We start from the raw sequence: 22854 nt of genomic DNA on the forward strand, positions 1-22854 counted from the left end.
CTATTTCTGTAACCTGCTTTAGCATTTTTTGCATTTAAATCATATTAATTATACATCAGAAGCAAGAGTTTTATAAAAGAAAGGAACAACTTCCACTTACATGGCACCTTGCGTGACATCCCAAAATGTTTCCCAGCCAATTAAGTACTTTTTGAAGTGGAGTCACTGTTGCAATGTAGGGAAATGTAGCAGCCATTTTGCACACAGCAATATGCTACAGACAACAATGAGATAAATGACCTGATAATCTCTCTTCATGCTTTTGGTTGAGGGATAAATATTGAGAGGCGGTGCAGCATTCCCTCAGTACTGCACAGAAATGTCATCTTAGATTACATGCTCGAGTCTTGAAGTGGATCATGACTCAAAGTCAAGCGTGCTATTCCTGAGCCAAGGCCAATTAATGCTTTTCTGGCAGTGCTATTTCATTACTGGGCTATTAATCATGGGAAAAAAATACAGCACTCTCTCACTTCTCAGTAAAGAGGAATTTCACTTTCATGTTTTGTGTGTCTTGCACACAGAGTGGCCAATCTGCAAATTCCTCCCCCACCCCCGTTCAGTAGTATGGGCAGAAAATTATGGGCTGACCAATGTGGAAACGGAAAACCCACCCAGTATATTTACAATCTACAGGATGATGGAGAATGGCACACATGCCTTATAGATCATTAGTCACACTGTATATTTCTTATACATTCACAGCTGTGCAGGCTTCCAGTAGTTTCGACATCCAGTTAATACCATGCTTTTATGTTGTAATTGATGCATTTAACATTTTATAAAGAAATGGAACACTTTTTAAAGTTACTTCCATGGACTAGTGCTACTCCTTGGGTTTTGATTCAATGATTCAATGTAGGACAATTATATCAATTGAATTTGTTTGTATTTTAGGCTTAATTAAATTCCCAGGGTGAGTTTAATGTCAACCAATAGCGCACAAGCTGCTTTGGATGTAACAAGTTAATATCTAATATAATGAACTCTGCCTGATGCAATTAACAATGAAGGCATGTCACGGATCAAATTCACTAATTAACAAACACTAATTTCATATAGGCATAGACATGAGATATTGTAACATCAGATAATCTTTTGGGATTTCAAAAAAAATCACTGAAGATGCTAGTCAATCGGTTTTAAATAACTGCGTCTCTGAAATTCACAGAGTTTCTGATGATCTTCTGCCTTAACTCCAGTGGGAAATCGGTTGAACCTGTGGGGAAGCAGCATGAATGGCCATTTTCAGTCATGTGTTACATTTTCCTGGGGATCCTTTCAGCCTCCTGTATGAGATTTATAAAATAAGCTAGGAATGCGGCAAGACTAGAGCATTAGTTCAGTGGCCAGTGAGCAACACTGACCAGCATCGTTGGGAACTGACCAATCAGTCATCCAAAGTATCAGCTGAGGCTCAATTGGTCTCTGAGTCAGCAGGTTGGGGGTTCAAGTCCCATTCCAGAGACTCAAGCACAAAAACCTAGGCTGACACTCCAGTGCAGTACTGAGGGAGTGCTGGAGGTGCCATTTTTCAGATGAGACATTACACTGAGGCTCTATCTGCCCACTCATATGGACGTAAAAGATCCCATGGATCTGTTTCGAAGAAGAGCAGGGGAGTTATCCCTGATGTTCTGCCCATTTTCCAACTTGTTATATATTCATACTATAGATATACTCTCTGTATAGTCACTGTATAGTTGCATAAGATGGAAACTTGTTTACCAGAGGTATCATCAACAAGATTCGCACTGTATACACTATGTTGGCACCACCAGAGGGCGCAACTGGTGGAGGCCCAGGGGTCACCTGTACACCACAGGTACCCAGCTATAAAAGGGAGTCACGTGGTATCCTCACTCTGGAGTTATACTAAACAGACTAAGGTCATTACAGTTCAAGTGCAATACTTTGCCTCGTGGAGTCATTATCAGAGCATCTAAAGATATAACAATTGGTGATGAGATTACGGACTTTCATGCGAAAATGGCTAACTTTGGTACATTGCAGCAGTTCGCTGATGGAGATGATTGGGACGCCTTTCTGGAGAGGCTCAACCATTTCTTCACAGGAAACGACCTGGCAGACGATGATCCGACCACTCTAACTGATAAGCGCAGAACTATCCTGCTCACCAGTTGTGGGCCCACCGCCTATGGCCTTGTCAGGGACTTGCTGGCCCCAGCGAAGACAATGACCAAGACATACGAGGAGCTTGTAACGCTGATCAAAGACTAACTCAAGCCCAAAGAGAGCATCCTCACAGCCAGACACCGGTTTTACACCCACCGATGGCCCGAAGGCCAGGAAATCGCAAAATATGCTGCAGGCCTCAGGAGGCTGGCGGCATCGTGTGATTTTGGCAAACACTTCACCGAAGCACTGCGGGATATCTTTGTCATCAGAATCGGCCATGAGGGCCTTCTATCTGTAGGCTACTATCTGCGGATACCACAGTCACACTGCAGAAGGCCATCTCCGTGAGCCAGGCATTCATGACCTCGACCTGCGGCTTTAGGCAGATGGCTCATCCTCAGGACTCAAACCCGGCAAGTACTGTGCACAGAGTGGCGCCTTTTAGAGGCTGGACTGTAGAACGTGAATCTCCTTGGGGGAAGAGAGAACAGGCCCCCGAGTCCCTGAACTCTGAGTCCACCGAGGGGGGATAATCGGTTAGCACCATGCTGACGTTACGGAGGAAATCACCGGGCTCACCAGTGCCATTTTAAGGACTATGTGTGCAAAGGTGCAGCACAAAGGGCCACCTCCAGCGAATGTGTAAAAGAAATAGGACTCACCATGTTGATGAAGAGTCTGCAGAGGGCCATGAATCCAGCGCGGATTATGAAGAGGCGGTCAGAGAGGCAGCTCAGTCCCACGATGAGGTGTACAGAATATTTACCTGCACCACAGAATGTTCCTCATTGAGAATGGAAGTTGAGATAAACGGCACTCCAGTCTTCATGGAGGTGGACACGGGGGCGAGCCAGTCAGTAATGAATCAAGAAGCCTTTGAGAGGCTATGGGACAATCAAACTGAATGACCCAAGTTGGTCCCGGTTCAAGCAAAGCTGTTCACCTACACCAATGACCTCATCCCAGTCGTTGGTAGTGCGAATGTTAAGGTACTCCATGATGGCACGGTGCACAAGTTATCTCTGTGGATAGTTGCAGGTGATGAATCAATGCTACTCAGAAGAAGGTGGATGGAGAAGATCCATTGGAGCTGGGAAGATTTCATACCTCCAGCGATCGACGTTCCCCCATGCTCAGAGGCAAAGCAAGCCCCCACCTGAGGTTGGATCCGGCACCAGAGAGCAGACCAGCACAGCACCCGAGGCAGACAGCTCAGCCCGACTGCGTGGAGATGATCCAGCTGAGACGACCCGAACGCACCTTCCAGACTCCAGTGGCAGGACTCCGGAGGAAGAAAATCGGATCCAAAGGCGACTTCCCAGCTTCGGTGGCAGAACCTGGGGAGAACAGGATCACAGCAGCCGACATCGTGGATGGAAGAAAGATGGTGCCCAAACCATGATGTGAAGCGCTGAAGGAAAAGATGGCGGCGGCCAGACCCACGAGGTGCAGCGCTGATGGAGCAACACGTGGTATCAAGTGAAGCAGAGGATTGGGGTAAAGATAGCAAGGCTCCCCTAAAGGAGGCCAGCAACCCACCACACTTAAAGAGCCAGTCCCACATTCTCACACAATGTAATAACAGCTCTGAGCTAAATGTAAAACTTGTAATTGATGATCAGAGTTTTGCACATGTAATAAGCAAAGAAAAGTCAGGCGATTGTGGTCGGAGCTACAGTTCATCTACAATAAGCAATGAAATGTTGTGCGATGCAGGATTTCAATTGTATTCTGATTATGTAGTGGGCAAACACCCATTGGAAGCACACAGGTCCAACGGGCTACCCGATGCTGTAGCCTGCGCCCCTGGGACCAGGGTGATGCACCATGGAATGTGGCCACAAGCAGCTAAAATAGACAAGCTGCAGAGCAAGTGATCTCAGGAGTGCAACGGCACTGGTATCGAGACCCTGCCCCTGATTGGCTCCACCTTTCAGGCACCCGATGGCACCAACTACCATGAGCCTGAAAAAGCAAACTACCCCATTGCCGCCAAGGCTATGCCTGGGATCAAGGAGTCACCCGTGACAGTTCTCCCAATTGGGACCGGGACCAGCCAGGATCCCAAACCAAATAATGCCCAGGCAAGCGAGTTAGCAGTTCCCTGTGCACTGCTAGATGACTGCTCCTCTGGGAACAGCAATGACCTGGGGCGCAAGGAGTGGACAGGGAGGTCAAAGGCATCTGTGAACCTGCCCGACACTAGGAGCAATGGCAAAGGCCTTGAGAGCGGGCAACTCGAGCCAACCGGGTTCCCACAGCCAGCAACAGGCAACGCGCCACCACCAGGCTGCCTGGACACCATCCAGCAGCTCTGGAACTAGCTTGTCCTCACGCACTGGTGCAGACTCCAGCACTGATCCCAGTGTACCATCAATGTATCTCACCAGTCAAATGTACTTGCCTCACAACTGTACCACAAATGCAATGACGTAAATGCAAATTTCCTTTTCTGGACTTGAATCTATATGAATGTATATCAATGTGATGAGCCACTGGCATGATCTCTATGTGGGGGGGGAAATGGATGCCTGTAGCCATGGATCACACCCAGAACCCACTGAAGTCCCACTGCATCATTGAACCATCCTAACTGGTAACCACTACCCAACGTTGTGGCAATAAGGACTTGGGGTTAACAGGGAGAGAGCCAAGCCAAAGCACAGCCAAAGTGCAAGGGCTATTGGCACTTAAGTCTGGGGAGAGCCAAGCCAGAGCACATAGTGCAAAGGTATTGGCAATAAAAGACTTGGGGGAGAGTGACGTTATATATGCATACTATAGATATACTCTCTGTGTAGTCACTGTATATTTGCATAAGATGGAGACTTGTTTACCGGAGGTACCATCAACAAGGTTCACACTATATACACTAGGCTGGCACCACCAGAGGGTGCAACTGATGGAGGCCCAGGGGTCACCTGTACACCACAGGTACCCAGGTATAAAAGGGAGTGCACCATGTAGTATCCTCACTCTGGAGTTATATTAAACGGACTAAGGTCACTACAGTTCAAGTGCAATATTTTGCATTATCAGAGCATCTAAAGATATTGCACAACTAATCTGCAATTACTGTGCAGGTTTTGAGGGTGCCATTCACTATTTTGTCTAAGCCATCCTGTTAATTTGTTCCTTCATGGACAATTGATGGTGAAGGAGCAAATTCCAATTTTCATGCATTGCGAGTGTGATGAACTCCTGTCAACTATATGAAATGGGCATTGCAGATGGAGACTTAATAGAGGTGTTCAAATTTATGAAGGATTTTTGATAGAGTAAATAAAGAGAAACTGTTTCCACTGGCAGGTAGGCCAGTAATCAGAGGACACAGATTTAACAGTATTCGCAAAAGAACCAGGGGAGGGGGGGATTGAAGAGAATGTTATAATGCAGCAAGTCATTATGGTCTCGACTTAAAGGTGGTGGAATCAAATTCAATAGTATCTTTCAATAGGGAATTGGATAAATATTTGAAAAAGAAAGATTTGCAGGACTATGGAAAAAGAACGAGATGGAGAGTGGGCCTAATTGTGTAACTCTTTGAAGAACTGGCAAAGGAACGACATAGCCAAATGGCCTCCTTCTGTGCTGTAAGATTCTATGGTTCGAAGAGGCAGGCTCTCAACTACTGGGATTCTGCAGGAAATTGAGATTCAGGTGGCAGAAAGTCCATTGGATTGCGGGGTGGGAGGGGGGCGTTGCTTTTAGTGGCACTTTACTTAGCAGAGGAGGGTGAGCAAGAGCAGAGAAGGGGTGGCAGAGATATCGGGCTAGAACCTCCAGTTTTTTTGCATGCTTAATGCCCATTTTACCGATGAAATGAAGGATAATGCCCATATATCGTCCATTTTAGCGCAAAATGAAACTGACGGGCATTTTTAGGAAACTTGTTGCCGAGCGTTATATAAAAACATAGAAACATAGAAAATAGGTGCAGGAGCAGGCCATTCGGCCCTTCGAGCCTGCACCGCCATTCAATGAGTTCATGGCTGAACATGCAACTTCAGTACCCCATTCCTGCTTTCTCGCCATACCCCTTGATCCCCCTAGTAGTAAGGACTACATCTAACTCCTTTTTGAATATATTTAGTGAATTGGCCTCAACAACTTTCTGTGGTAGAGAATTCCACAGGTTCACCACTCTCTGGGTGAAGAAGTTTCTCCTCATCTTGGTCCGAAATGGCTTACCGCTTATCCTTAGACTGTGACCCCTGGTTCTGGACTTCCCCAACATTGGGAACATTCTTCCTGCATCTAACTTGTCTAAACCCGTCAGAATTTGAAACGTTTCTATGAGATCCCCTCTCATTCTTCTGAACTCCAGTGAATACAAGCCCAGTTGATCCAATCTTTCTTGATATGTCAGTCCCGCCATCCCGGGAATCAGTCTGGTGAACCTTCGCTGCACTCCCTCAATAGCAAGAATGTCCTTCCTCAAGTTAGGAGACCAAAACTGCACACAATACTCCAGGTGTGGCCTCACCAAGGCCCTGTACAACTGTAGTAACACCTCCCTGCCCCTGTACTCAAATCCCCTTGCTATGAAGGCCAACATGCCATTTGCTTTCTTAACCGCCTGCTGTACCTGCATTCCAACCTTCAATGACTGATGTACCATGACACCCAGGTCTCGTTGCACCTCCCCTTTTCCTAATCTGCCGCCATTCAGATAATATTCTGCCTTTGTGTTTTTGCCACCAAAGTGGATAACCTCACATTTATCCACATTATATTGCATCTGCCATGCATTTGCCCACTCACCTAACCTATCCAAGTCACTCTTCAGCCTCATAGCATCCTCCTCGCAGCTCACACTATCACCCAACTTAGTGTCATCCGCAAATTTGGAGATACTACATTTAATCCCCTCGTCTAAATCATTAATGTACAATGTAAACAGCTGGGGGCCCAGCACAGAACCTTGCAGTACCCCACTAGTCACTGCATGCCATTCTGAAAAATACCCATTTACTCCTACTCTTTGCTTCCTGTCTGCCAACCAGTTCTCAATCCACGTCAGCACACTACCCCCAATTCAATGTGCTTTAACTTTGCACATTAATCTCTTGTGTGAGACCTTGTCGAAAGCCTTCTGGAAGTCCAAACATACCACATCAACTGGTTTTCCCTTGTCCACTCTACTGGAAACATCCTCAAATAATTCCAGAAGATTTGTCAAGCATGAATTCCCTTTCACAAATCCATGCTGTCTTGGATCTATCATGTCACCTCTTTCCAAATGCACTGCTATGACATCCTTAATAATTGATTCCATCATTTTACCCACTACTGATGTCAGGCTGACCGGTCTATAATTCCCTGTTTTCTCTCTCCCTCCTTTTTTAAAAAGTGGGGTTACATTGGCTACCCTCCACTCCATAGGAACTGATCCAGAGTCAATGGAATGTTGGAAAATGATTGTCAATGCATCCGCTATTTTCAAGGCCACCTCCTTAAGTACTCTGGGATGCAGTCCATCAGGTCCTGGGGATTTATTGGCCTTCAATCCCATCAACCTCCCCAACACAATTTCCCGACTAATAAGGATTTCCCTCAGTTCCTCCTTCTTACTCGACCCTCTGACCCCTTTTATATCCGGAAGGTTGTTTGTGTCCTCCTTAGTGAATACCGAACCAAATTAGTTGTTCAATTGGTCTGCTATTTCTTTGTTCCCCGTTATGACTTCCCCTGATTACTTTCCCCATGTACTTAACGCCGGGAAAAAATATTACCGCCCGCCCACTTTTTTGGGGCGGAATCATCAGAAAGGGCAAATTCAACGCCCATAATATCGCCCAGCGTTACTTTCCGCAATCCTTTAAAAGGCTGCTCTGCTTCAACCTCGGCGGAGTTCGGATATACTCTGCAGGTCTTTGGAGTTGATGTGAACATCTCCACAAACATCTTGACCATACTGTGACCGATTGGAATTGGATAGGTGTCTTCATCGGGACATTCCTTGTTTGTGACCAATCGGTGGAAAACAGAGAGCTACTGCAATGGGGCCTGTCCTTTCTCACCCTCTCTTACTGACCAATTACATGCAGCAGACTCAAGATCGCCGAAGGTATGCTGCACAGCATTATGTGCTGAATGTAAGACATGACAGACTAATGAGGAGGACCAGACATTACACCCCCTGCAAGTACAAGGAGAAGCGTTCTTACCTCAACTTGTCCAACACCACCTGCCTTCGGAAACTGCGCTTCCACAAAGAGGTTATCAGTGAGATATGCCATCTCATAAGGGGAGATCTGCAGCCTGCCAGCACCATCAGTACTGCACTGTCCGTCGAGGTCAAAGTCACCGCGGCACTATGCCTCGGGTTCTTTTCAGGCCACAGCTGGAGATATTTGCGGACTTTCTCAGCATGCCACACATTGCTGCATTAGCGAAGCCCTGTACACACACAGGAGGGACTTGATCAGCTTCCCTATGACCAGGGAGGCACAGAGTGAGAGAGCTCTGGGATTCTCCAGAATTGCAAACTTCCCCAAGGTGCAGGAAGCAATAGACTGTATGTGCATCATGATGCGGGCACCTTTTCAGGATGCAGAGGTTTTCAGGAACTGCAAGGGATTCCACTCCCTGAATGTGCAACAGCTTGTCGACCACCAGCAAATTATAATGACCGTGAATGCTCAATTTCCGGGCAGCAACCATAATGCTCACATCCTGCGTGAGGGCACTGTATCTGACTTGTTTAACAATCAGCCACAAGGTCAATGCTGGATGCTTGGTGACAAAGGATATGGCCTCGCCACCTGGCTGATGACCCCGCTGCGTGACACCCACACTGAAGCCAAGAGGCAATACAATGAGAGCCACAGAGCAACTCACAATATCGTGGAGAAAACCATTGGAGTGCTGAAGCAGTGCTTTAGATGCCTGGACCACTCAGGAGGCGAGCTCCAATATCATCCTGAGCAGGTAGCTCAATTCATGGTGGTGTGCTCCACGCTACACAACTTGGCTATCAGGAGGGGACAAGAATTGCCTGATGAGTCTGACAGCCCACCTCACCAGTGAGAGGAAGAAGAGGATGAGGAGGCAGATGCTGACATCGGCCCAGACAATTGGGCTGATGTGGAAGCCATGCCCCCACAACCCTGCAGACCACATGAAAGGGCCCGTGGTGGCATGATAGCTGCAAGAGCCTTACGTCAGGAGCTCATCAATAATCGCTTTGACTGAAAGAATGTTGGTGTTATTTACAAGGCTGACACACTGCTGGGTGTGCAGGTCATACATCAATGGTGGGCATCACCTTGGTGATAGTTAAAGTTTAAGTTGATTGAAGTTAGGTGTAATTATATCCTTTGATGTTAAGGAATCACGAGCGCGTAATTGTGCCATTATCTGAGCCAATGCATTACAAGGTTTTGTTAAATAAAAAACATTTAAACCGAACATTAGTCTGAAATCATCAGTATTTCTGTACAAACCAACCTTCCCCCCCCCCTTCTTCTCCTCCCCACCTCTACCCCTTCCCCTCCTGACTCTAAGCTGCCTGGCTGAGGAGCTCCGCAGCCGATGCTTCGTTGGAGGCGGGGGTTGACGGTTGAAAAGCTGCTTGGACGTATACGGGAGAGGATGGTCCAGAGGTGGGAACATGCTCCGAACCAGAAGCAAGATATTGTTGCTGGCTCTCCTGTGTTGTTGGCAATGGGGGTGCGGCACCTTGGGGTGCAGTGCTGCGCTCCGGGACCACTGGGACCCCTCTGCCACCAGTGTTCCTGGCTACCAGCTCCAGGGCGTCCTCCATCCCTTCCATGTTATATCTTATTTGTTGGACAAAAACTTGGTACCAACTATGTTCTTGGTGCTTAGTAGGCTTTTTGCTGCTGGTGAATCTCCCTCGTGCCTCCCACAACAGCCAGACAAGCACACACCACAGCCACACACGCTTTCAGTGCCTCTGAGTTTCCTCTCTCTCTGTCTCCTCTTCTGCGCATGTCATGATGACCCTTGACATCCTGAATCGCGGGAATCGAGCGTTGCCATGCCGTTGCTAAGGACGGTGACACTTTACAGCCGAAGGTCAAAAAAGTTTAACGCTACCGCCCATTTCATATCGCTCGCGGTAAGGCCCATTTTCAAAAATGGAGACTAGGTGCTTTGAGAATGGGCGAGAAGTCGGCGATCTGAAAACCCTTTTTCACCGCCCACTGCCCATACCGGAAATATCGCCCGTTTTGGTCTGCTTCAGGAAGGCTGCACACACACAGCAACATCTCTGTTAGCAGCCATCAAGACAAGCATGGCAACCAATTAAATGTGGCAATCGGGGGACAGCGACACGTCCACATCAGGAGACATCAGCCAGAAGACAACTTGGCACCGAATTTCCATCTTCAGACCTGGTTTGAGGGATTTGGCATATCAGTATGTGAAGGCGCAGCTCAGTGCCGAGCTTACGACTCGCACCAAGCCGTAGGCAACTAGGCCCATACAGCAGCGCCTGGTCTCCAGTCATCTTGGACCCTCCTGCCACTGGACCAAGACCTTGCTCTGCTAAGCCCGTGTGGTAGCCGGTGTGCAAGGGCCATCCCACGTTAAAAGAACTCATGCACAGGCATCTTCCACCCTTCAAAATCAGAGACTGTAATTCCTGTATTGGACTGTACAGTCACCTGAGAACTCACTTTTAGATTTTGAGGGACTGCCTATGATGATGATGATGGTCCTCAATTGCTACATCTCAGTGACAAGGGAAGTCGTGCTCCAGGTTGAAAATCACAGGAATTGCCGCAGGATATTCTGCTGCAACAGATCACTTGCCCCAACTATTCTATGTTTTAATATGTACTGCTCTTATCATTACAAAACAGCACACCCTCTAATGTAACATGAGCAAACCATGGTAGAGCTGCAACCATTCAGTTCTCATCAATTCAAATCATAAATGCATAAATGTTGGATATTTATAACAGTAATTGGAAGTAGTCGGCATGTGAGTTGTGATTGGTTATTAGAACGCTTTGAAAAAACAACATTGAGCTGAGAATATCAGCTAGGTTCATACAAATCCTGGTAGTTCCTTAATGGCTTCATCGATAAATGCATTTCTGAGTGTGGTACTGAGCCATGTAGACCAGGAAGGTCCCAGGTATGATCCCCCAGTGCTGACATGGTTGACCATACCAAGGCAATGGGAATGCTTCTTGAAATTGGCTTCAGCACCTGTGGGCTGGGGAAAGGACCGTAAAATGTTGCCCTCCAGAAGCTTGTAACACTCAGTTGGGTGAGGTGCTGAAAGGACTACCTTTGCCTGTCGAGCCACTCGCAACAAGAGCTTTCGGGGGAGGAAGGGAGAAAATCACATCTTTGACCTCTGTCTGCCCACTGGAGAAAAGAACTTTAAGTGGAATATGTCTGAAATCTCCGCAGAATTTCTCTGGCGGGAGATCCGCAGAATCTCGGGGGAAATGGCTAAAACTAGCTGCATACGTGGTTTCTTTGGGGGCACCTGCTGATGTTATGGATGGAAACTGGTAGAATCAGGCAGCAATTCAGGGCCACGATGTTTGACACATTTAAGAAATGTACAAATAATTTAGCATACCATGATAACCTGTACATGTAACTTACAAACTATAAGTTTGGTGCTGTGATATGAATGCACTTACTGTTTGACTCAGTACACTTCATACACATAAAGGAAACTTGCTGCCATTATGCTGGTGCCAGCAATCAATAGAAGCCAGTATGAGACCGGCAATATACAGATAAAACACACATAAACCAGCACCTTTAGTATTCATTTCACGATACTATACTTAAACCAACTGATAAAGAATTATGTGGAAATGAATCCTCTAGCTTAGTGTCTGCTTTCTGACCCAACTCTTCATATAAAATGAGTCAATAAAACCGTTTCAAGCCACAATATTGATTTGTTCTCTTTGATGTTATCTCTGACTCTGCCCATCATGTTGACAGTCCAAGTGGAATCCTTAGCTGCTTAGCGAGACCTCTTACTGCAGCCGAAAAAACAAACCTGGGGCTAGATTCTGAGAGATATCAGTGGTCCCAACTGAAATCATTTATTCAATTCACTAACACCACAATGGCTACACTCTCTTAATGTTTAATTGACGTTTTCTTTAAATTGCCTGTTATTTGTCTTCTTCAGGTTAGGAAGATTGATACTCGGTAAAAAAAAAATGAGGTTTTTAAGGATGCTCTTACAAAAATAGTCACTGCACTGAGAGGGCCGTTCGAGACAATGATTTATCCAACATCAATAACTGATTGAAGAAAACGTCCATATGCTTTGATGTCTGGTCACCCCGCTGGATAAAGATTGTATCAGATGTGGGTTCAATGTCCATAGCCAGTGCTGTGCCATGCAGCATCACATTGTGAGGGGGCTGAGAGGACATTTTTTCTGCTCAAACCAATGCAATTAAGAAGAACCAAGAACAAACAATAGTGCAAAGTCTTAAGAAAGATTGTTTTTAAAAAGCAAATGAAAGAAATTCAAAAGTGGTTTAAAACAAATGAAGCTGCTACAGCAATTAATGTTACAAGACAATATAACCCCAGAATGGGCAATAAAAATCATGTTAGTATTTATTCCCCTATCAGTTGAACAATACAGCCTAACCTGTATATTATATATATATATATATATATATAAAAAATATATATAAAAATTATAATTTATTTAATTTAAAAGAAAATCTCTTTATACAGTTAATGCAACTTTTTTTTGCATTCAGTATGTTTTATATATTAACAAATACCTAGATAAAAATATATGTATTTACATTTCTTAAACATCCAATTGAAGGATGTTTACATATTTACTTCCATGGTAATGCACAGACTCAAAGCAATTTTGGAACGGGAGCAGCAGTTCAGGAGATCCATAAAAGGCACGGCCGTCAGAGGAGGCCACAGGAGCAGGAACGGGAGTGGCAGTTCGGGAGACCTATAAAAGGGCGCGGCCGTCGGAGGAGGCCACAGGAGCGGGAGCACTCAGAGGTGAGAGGTGCTATCCACTGAGCCACGACTGACATATATTGATGTATTGGGATAAATGATAAAATGCAGATGTGCGGATTTGTGAATGGTCCAAGGGACCACGCGCCCCCCAAAAAGATTAGAGGGAACATTGATTGGGATATACAGGCAACTCTCGATTATCTGGGTCCCTCGGGGATTGGGCTATGCCGGGTAAATGATTTCTACATTAGAGCGAATTGACATTATAAAGTTAAAACTTCAATGAATAAATACTGTGCAATCAGTTACAAACAGTAACGTATGGACATTACCAGCATGTATGCAGGTGGCCTCGAGGAGGAGATTGTCTAGATCCGGGGTTCCGGAGCGCGCTGCCTTCCCGGGCCAAAAGGACTCTGACATCAGCAGCGGCAGCGAGAGACAGTGGCTGCAGCAGCGCGCACACACACAGAATTTTAATGCCGTCACAATGGTTTCCCGTTGCATCCATGTGCGGATAATCGAGAGTTGCCTGTAGTATATGAGTAATTTGAGACATGGCATGTGCCAAATGTATCATGCTTGGGAGGAAGAAGGTTATTTTGGACCTATGGTCCCCAAAGCTCTCCATCACTGGGAATTTTCTTGTATCATTTCTGGGTCTGTTGTAGACTAATTGACAGAGATCGATTACTATGCTTAGTCAACAGCTCCATTATCATTATATCATGGTAGAAGGGGAACGAGATGGACCTTGATCTTTTTTCATCCAGCAATTCCTATATTCCTATGTTACTAAACCCTCTATTTTGTAATATGCCCCTTGACCGATTTCAGTGTTCTTGGAATTTTAAAAGATTTCTAGAAGCTTACATGATAGCACTGAATTTATCATCACAAATCCATACTTCTATGTTTTAATTGATATAATATGTGGAAGGAATGTGGAGACTGACCTTACTCTTTCAAGATCATCATATCAACCAAGTTGCACGTAAGTCCATTTGTTATCAGATATTTTGATTCTCTCATACTCTGCCCAGCTAACCTCAAATCTATTACTAACTAATCTCCCTACTCCAATAAAGAACTTTTACAGCAACACAAGCATATTTTTTACTCGTGTGTGACATAATTGTTTTTATAACATGGAAAATAGGTGTTCATCCAAACAATTAACACCTTCATGTGACTTGCAAATGAGTTTTTATTTTTTCATTACAATGGTCTTTTTCTGTGTGTTTTTGTTAAGATAAGCAATGTGCAGGAGTATAGAACACTTTGCACCCAGCAATAGCACCAGGAACTTGTGTCAAGTACAGTGCGATTCAGATTCAACACAGAGCTCCCCCAGTGTTAGCTTGACAATGTGTATAGACCTGTTCTACTTCCCTGAAGTGCACCTCCTATCGTGCCTAGGTAGATTATCCATATCTCAGCATTGTTTATAAAATATGTGTGAAATTGATAAATTAGTGCTAATTGGTGCCAATTTGGTGCTAAATTTGGAAGTAATGATACACTGAAGACTTCTAACTTTGGGACGAATAAAGTTTATCCAGATGAAGGCTGGGGTTCTACTCTTCGAGGTGCAGTTCCAGTAGAGCAGGATTTCTGTTCGTCCCTTCGAATCCCCCAGCTCAGTAATTTTCCAAGGTCGTGGGTAATTTCCAGCCAAGAGAAAGCCCCCCAGTGCGAAGGAGAGAATGAGATGACCGTACCTTCCAACATAAGAGGCTCTTATTGGAATGCAGCAGACATCCACCTCACACACTCATGCCAAACAGGTAGCATCAAAGAGAAACACAAGGTTAGGTTTAACAATATAACCACACACCGATATCAAGTGATAAGAAACACTAGAAATATACATACACGGACATGTACATCTTGTACTGTCAGCTGTGGCTCAGTGGGCAGCATTCTTGCCTCTGAGTCAGAAGGGTTGTTGGTTCAGGTCCCATTCCAGGGACTTGAGCACATAAATCTAGGCTGACACTCCAGTGCAATGCTGAGGGAGTGCTGCACTGTCAGAGGTGCCATATTCCAGATGAGATGTTAAAGCGATGCCTGTCTGCTCTCTCAAGTGGATGTAAAAGATCCCATGGCACTATTTCAAAGAGCAGGGGAGTTATCCCCGTTGTCCTGGCCAATATTTATCCCTCAATCAACATAATTAAAACAGATTATCTAGTTGTTATTATGTTGCTGTTTGTGGGAGCTTGTTGTGCACAAATTGGATGCTGGCTTTCCCAAATTACAACAGTGGCTACACTCCAAAAGTGCTTCATTGGCTATAAAGTACCTTGAGATGTCCGGTGGTCGTGAAAAGCGTCATATAACTGCTTCCTTTACACCTACATGTGCATACACTATGGGCAATAATTTCCTGTGGCAGCGCATTTAACGGCATCTGCTATTAATTAGAGTTGCACGTGCGTGTTTGGGAAATTAAATTTTTTGTGTGGCAAGTTGCTGAAAGTGCGAGCAAATAACAGCTCTGCGAGGGAAACAGGGCACGTGGGACCTGAATGAACAGGGCAAACAAATGTGTATCTCCTTAACCAATCAGGTTGAAGGATTGTGAAATGAACAATTAACCCGAGAAGGATGTGTAAATTAGAATGTGTGAATTCAATGTCCAATCAGGTACAGAACAAGAACTAAAGAGAGGCCAAGAACCATTGAATTAAGAGACAGGTAAAAGAGATAGAAAGGAAAAAAAGCTAAAATTTTAAATTTAACAGTTTTCAAAATCTCCAAAAACAATTAAAACCTGAAGGAATGAGACTCCATACTTGTAATAGTTAAGTTGCAGTGCCAGTGGCAGTAATTATTACTTATCACGTTATTAAAAGTGTACTTAGACTGGAAGAGACAAGATTTAACTTTCTGTGGTGCGGTAATTCATATTCACTATGTAAATACAAGAACTTTCACCCCATTCAATGCATTTCAATGGTGAGGCAGGCAGTGGGATGCATTTTCGCGAAGCTAATGGGGCAGTGGCGCAACTGGGATCACAACTTTTATATTTTTGAGATTAATCACACATCTGCCTGAAGTTACTGTACTATTTATGCATAAATAAACTGTTATTTTGACATCAAATTCTGGGCCATTGTGTTTTGAATAACATTATGGTAGCACTGAAGTCGCACATTTGCAGACATTGTTCCTGGATCAGGTGGCATAAATTTCAGCTTTGTGAATTATGCACAGAGAAGGGTCAGTAGATGCAAGGGGAAAGTGATACACGGGACTGTTGATGCATTTGCCAGATATGATAGCCAAGATTGTCTTTTGAAGCAAGCAACGAGGTCCCCTCTGCATTGTCTTCAGGTTGCTATTCCTGATTTTTCCTCCTACAGGGCCTCCATGATGACCATTGTATGCCAAAGTTTTGCACAACTCTTGAGACTCTAGCAGGACTATATTATTGCAAGATGCCCTCAGATTGATTCAGGCACTTTCATGCTAACATTGTGATCAATAATGACTCTGGTGCAAGAATTTACCTCATTGTACCTGTTATATATGTGGATTTGTATTTACTCTGTACAGCCACCAGAGGGCTCATCCCCTGGAGTCCCAAGGGATCCCAGAATCACTTGGGAGCACAGGTATTTAAGGAGGCTTCACAGGTTGGAGAAGCACTCTGGAGATCTTCAATAAGAGACTAAGGTCACACTTTACTTTGAGCTCAGAGTGTTCAGTCTGACTCTTTCTCCATACACAACAACTGGCGACGAGATACAGATAGCGAACCCAAAGATGCAGAGAACAGTGGGCATCCTGGAGAAATTTTTGGAGGGAGATGATTGGGAAATTTTTGTGGAGCGACTCGACCAATACTTTGTGGCCAATGAGCTAGATGGGGAAGAGAGTGCTGCCAAATGAAGGGCAATCCTCCTCACCGTCTGTGGGGCACCAACGTATGGCCTCATGAATCTGCTCACTCCAGCGAAACCCACGAAGAAATCGTACGACGATTTGTGCACACTGGTCCTAGAGCATTTGAACCCGAAGGAAAGCGTTCTGATGGTGAGATACCGGTTCTACACCTACAAAAGGTCTGAAGGCCAGGATGTGGCAAGTTATATCGCCGAGCTAAGACGCCTTGCAGGACATTGCGAATTTGAAGGACATTTGGAGCACATGCTCAGAGACTTTTTCGGATTTGGCATTGGCCACGAAACCATACTTTGCAAACTTTTGACTGTAGAGACCCCAACCTTAAGTAAGGCCATAGCGATAGCCCAGGCGTTCATTGCCATCCCAGTGACAATACGAAGCAAATCTTTCAGCACACAATTGCTGCTACAAGTACTGTGCAGAAAGTGATGTTGTTTTCGAATCGTAACGTACAGGGCAGGTCACACATACCTGCAGCTGCATGTCCGCAGATGACTCAGAGTACACCATCAAGGGTGATGAATGCAAGGCCATTAACACCTTGTTGGTGCTGTGGGGGTGATCATCATTACCATTCATGCCGATTCAATGGGTATGTTTGCAAGGGCTGTGGAACAATGAGACACCTCCAACGAGTGTGCAGACAAGCTGCTAAGCCTGTTAAACCTGTAAACTACCATGTTGCAGAGGAGGACAGATCCATGGAGGATCACGATGAACCAGAGCCTCAGATAAAGAAGGCAGGGGTACATGGGTGCACACATTCACCACAAATTGTCCCCCGATAATGCTGAACGTTGAACTAAATGGACTCCCGGTGTCAATGGAGCTGGACACGGGGGTGAGCCAGTCCACCATGGGCAAAAAGACTTTCGAAAGGTTGTGATGCAACAAGGCCTCATGGCCGGTCTTAACTCCAGTTCATAAGAACATAAGAATTAGGAACAGGAGTAGGCCATCTAGCTCCTCGAGCCTGCTCCGCCATTCAAAAAGATCATGGCTGATCTGGCCATGGACTCAGCTCCACTTACCTGGCCGCTCCACATAACCCTTAATTCCCTTATTGGTTAAAAATCTGCTTATCTGTGATTTGAATACATTCAATGATCTAGCCTCAACTGCTTCCTTGGGCAGAGAATTCCACAGATTCACAACCCTCTGGGAGAAGAAATTCCTTCTCAGCTCGGTTTTAAATTGGCTCCCCCGTATTTTGAGGCTGTGCCCCCTAGTTCTAGTCTCCCCGACAAATGGAAACAACCTCTCTGCCTCTATCTTGTCTATCCCTTCCATTATTTTAAATGTTTCGATAAGATCACCCCTCATCCTTCTGAACTCCAACGAGTAAAGACCCAGTCTACTCAATCTATCATCATAAGGTAACCCCCTCATCTCCGGAATCAGCCTAGTGAATCGTCTCTGTACCCCCTCCAAGGCTAGTATATCCTTCCTTAAGTAAGGTGACCAAAACTGCACGCAGTACTCCAGATGCGGCCTCACCAATACCCTGCACAGTTGCAGCAGGACCTCCCTGCTTTTGTACTCCATCCTTCTCCCAATGAAGGCCAACATTCCATTCGCCTTCCTGATTACCTGCTGCACCTGCAAACTAACTTTTTGGGATTCATGCACAAGAACCCCCAGGTCCCTCTGCACCGCAGCATGTTGTAATTTTTCCCCATTCAAATAATATTCCCTTTTACTGTTTTTTTTTCCAAGGTGGATGACCTCACATTTTCCAACATTGTATTCCATCTGCCAAACCTGAGCCCATTCACTTAACCTATCTAAATCTCTTTGCAGCCTCTCTGTGTCCTCTACACAACCTGCTTTCCCACTAATCTTTGTGTTATCTGCAAATGTTGTTACACTACACTCTGTCCCCTCTTCCAGGTCATCTATGTATATTGTAAACAGTTGTGGTCCCAGCACCGATCCCTGTGGCACACCACTAACCACCGATTTCCAACCCGAAAAGGACCCATTTATCGCGACTCTCTGCTTTCTGTTCGCCAGCCAATTCTCGATCCATGCTAATACATTTCCTCTGACTCCGCGTACCTTTATCTTCTGCAGTAACCTTTTGTGTGGCACCTTATCAAATGCCTTTTGGAAATCTAAATACACCACATCCATCAGTACACCTCTATCCACCATGCTCATTATATCTTCAAAGAATTCCAGTAAATTAATTAAACATGATTTCCCCTTCATGAATCCATGTTGCATCTGCTTCATTGCACTATTCCTATCTAGATGTCCCGCTATTTCTTCCTTAATGATAGCTTCAAGCATTTTCCCCACTACAGATGTTAAACTAACTGGCCTATAGTTACCTGCCTGTTGTCTGCCCCTTTTTTAAAACAGAGGCGTTACATTAGCTGCTTTCCAATTCGCTGGTACCTTCCCAGAGTCCAGAGAATTTTGGTCGATTATAATGAATGCATTTGCTATAACTTCCGCCATCTCTTTTAATACCCTGGAATACATTTCATCAGGACCAGGGTCTTGTCTACCTTGAGTCCCATTAGCCTGTCCAGCACTACCTCCCTAGTGATAGTGATTGTCTCAAGGTCCTCCCTTCCCACATTCCCGTGACCAGCAATTTGTGTCTTCCACTGTGAAGACTGAAGCAAAATAATTGTTTAAGGTCTCAGCCATTTCCACATTTCCCATTATTAAATCCCCCTTCTCATCTTCTAAGGGACCAACATTTACTTTAGTCACTCTTTTCCGTTTTATATATCTGTAAAAGCTTTTACTATCTGTTTTTATGTTTTGCGCAAGTTTACTTTCGTAATCTATCTTTCCTTTCTTTATTGCTTTCTCAGTCATTCTTTGCTGTCGTTTAAAATTTTCCCAATCTTCTAGTTTCCCACTAACATTGGCCACCTTATACGCACTGGTTTTTAATTTGATACTCTCCTTTATTTCCTTGGTTATCCACGGCTGGTTATCCCTTCTCTTACTGCCCTTCTTTTTCACTGGAATATATTTTTGTTAAGCTCTATGAAAGAGCTCCTTAAAAGTCCTCCACTGTTCCTCAATTGTGCCACCATTTAGTCTGTGTTTTCAGTCTACTTTAGCCAACTCTGCCCTCATCCCACTGTAGTCCCCTTTGTTTAAGCATAGTATGCTCATTTGAGACACTACTTCCTCACCCTCAATCTGTATTACAAATTCAACCATACTGTGATCACTCATTCCGAGAGGATCTTTTACTAGGAGATCGTTTATTATTCCTGTCTCATTACACAGGACCAGATCTAAGATGGCTTGCTCCCTTGTAAGTTCTGTAACATACTGTTCTAAGAAACAATCCCGTATGCATTCGGCTACACCATACGATTTGATTTGACCAATCGATATGTGGGTTAAAATCCCCCATGATTACTGCCGTTCCTTTTTCACATGCCTCCATTATTCCCTTGATTATTGCCCGCCCCACCGTGAAGTTATTATTTGGGAGCCTATAAACTACGCCCACTAGTGACTTTTTCCCCTTACTATCTCTAATCTCCACCCCCAATGATTCAACATTTTGTTCATTGGAGCCAATATCATCTCTCACAACTGCTTGATATCATCCTTTATTAACAGAGCTACCCCACCTCCTTTCCCTTCTTGTCTATCCTTCCGAATTGTGAGATACCCCTGTATGTTTAATTCACAGTCTTGGCCACCCTGCAACTATGTTTCTGTAATGGTCACCAAATCATACCCATTTGTAATAATTTGTGCTGTCAACTCATTTACTTTATTTTGAATTCTGCGTGCATTTAGGTAGAGTGTTTTAATACTAGTTTTTAAACCATGATTTTTAGTTTTGACCCCTCCTGCAGCCCCTTTATATTCATACATATTGTCCCTTCCTATCACCTTGTGGTTTACACTTACCCCAGTGCTACTCTGCTCTGTTGCCTCCTGCCTTTTACATTCTTTCTTGGGGTCCTGTTCATCTGCGCTCTCACCCACTCTAACTAGCTCAGAGCCCTCTCCTGGGTTCCGAATACTCCTCGCATTGAGGCACCGAGCTTTCATGCTTGCCTTTTTATTACACTTTGAACCTTTAGAATTTTGCTGTACAGTGGCCCTTTTTGTTTTTTGCCTTGGGTTTCTCTGCCCTCCACTTTTACTCATCTCCTTTCTGTCTTTTGCTTCTATCTCCATTTTGTTTCATTCTGTCTCCCTGCCTTGGTTTCCATCCGCCTGCCTTATTAGTTTTAACTCCTCCCCAACAGCACTTGCAAACACTCCCCCTAGGATATTGGTTCCGGTCCTGCCTCGGTGCAGATCGTCCGGTTTGTACTGGTCCCACCTCCCCCAGAACCGGTTCCAATGCCCCAGGAATTTGAATCGCTCCCTGCTGCACCACTGCTCAAGTCACGTATTCATCTGTGCTATCCTGAAATTCCTACTCTGACTAGCATGTGGCACTGGTAGCAATCCCGAGATTACTACTTTTGAGGTCCTACTTTGGAATTTAGCTCCTAGCTCCTTAAATTTGTCTCGTAGGACCTCATCACTTTTTTTACCTATGTCGTTGGTACCAATGTGCACCACGACAACTGGCTGTTCTCCCTCCCTTTTCAGAATGTCCTGCACCCGCTCCGAGACATCCTTGACCCTTGCACCAGGGAGGCAACATACCATCCTGGAGTCTCGGTTGCGGCCGCAGAAACGCCTATCTATTCCCCTTGCAATTGAATCCCCTATCACTATTGCTCTCCCACTATTTTTCCTGCCCTCCTGTGCAGCAGAGCCAGCCATGGTGCCATGAACTTGTCTGCTGCTGCCCTCCCCTGATGAGTCATCCCCCTCAACAGTACTTAAAGCGGTGTATCTGTTTTGCAGGGGGATGACTGTAGGGGACCCCTGCACTACATTCCTTGCAGTGCTCTTCCTGCTGGTCTTCCATTCCCTATCTGGCTGTGGACCCTTCACCTGCGGTAAGACCAACTCGCTACACGTGCTACTCACGTCATTCTCAGCATCGTGGATGCTCCAGAGTGAATCCACCCTCAGCTCCAATTCCGCACCGCGGACCGTCAGGAGCTGGTGGCGGATACACTTCCCGCACACGTAGTCGTCAGGGACACCGGAAGTATCCCTGAGTTCCCACATGGTACAGGAGGAGCATATCACATGACCGAGCTCTCCTGCCATGACTTAACCCTTAGATACACTTAATTTGGTGACAACACTGTTAACAGGTTACTTACTGATATAAAAAATAAAAAGAAAAGCTACTCACCAATCGCCAGCCAATCACTTACCCCTTTGACTGTGACATCACCTTTTGATTTCTTTCTACTTCTTTTTTACTTTTTCTCCCGGCTGGAGCTGCACAAGCCCCACCTCTCCGACTCACCACACTGGGCTCTTGTAGGCCTCCCGACTCTGCTCCCACCTCTCATCGACTGCCGCCTCTCTAACTCACCACACTGGGCTCTTGTAGGCCTCCCGACTCTGCTCCCACCTCTCGCCGACTGCCGCCTCTCTAACTCACCACACTGGGCTCTTGTAGGCCTCCCGACTCTGCTCCCACCTCTCATCGACTGCCGCCTCTCTAACTCACCACACTGAGCTCTTGTAGGCCTCCCGACTCTGCTCCCACCTCTCGCCGACTGCCGCCTCTCTAACTCACCACACTGGGCTCTTGTAGGCCTCCCGACTCTGCTCCCACCTCTCATCGACTGCCGCCTCTCTAACTCACCACACTGGGCTCTTGTAGGCCTCCCGACTCTGCTCCCACCTCTCGCCGACTGCCGCCTCTCTAACTCACCACACTGAGCTCTTGTAGGCCTCCCGACTCTGTTCCCACCTCTCGCCGACTGCCGCCTCTCTAAC

This window comes from Pristiophorus japonicus, chromosome 5 (genome assembly GCF_044704955.1).
Source record: "Pristiophorus japonicus isolate sPriJap1 chromosome 5, sPriJap1.hap1, whole genome shotgun sequence".
NCBI classification, from domain to species: domain Eukaryota; kingdom Metazoa; phylum Chordata; class Chondrichthyes; family Pristiophoridae; genus Pristiophorus; species Pristiophorus japonicus.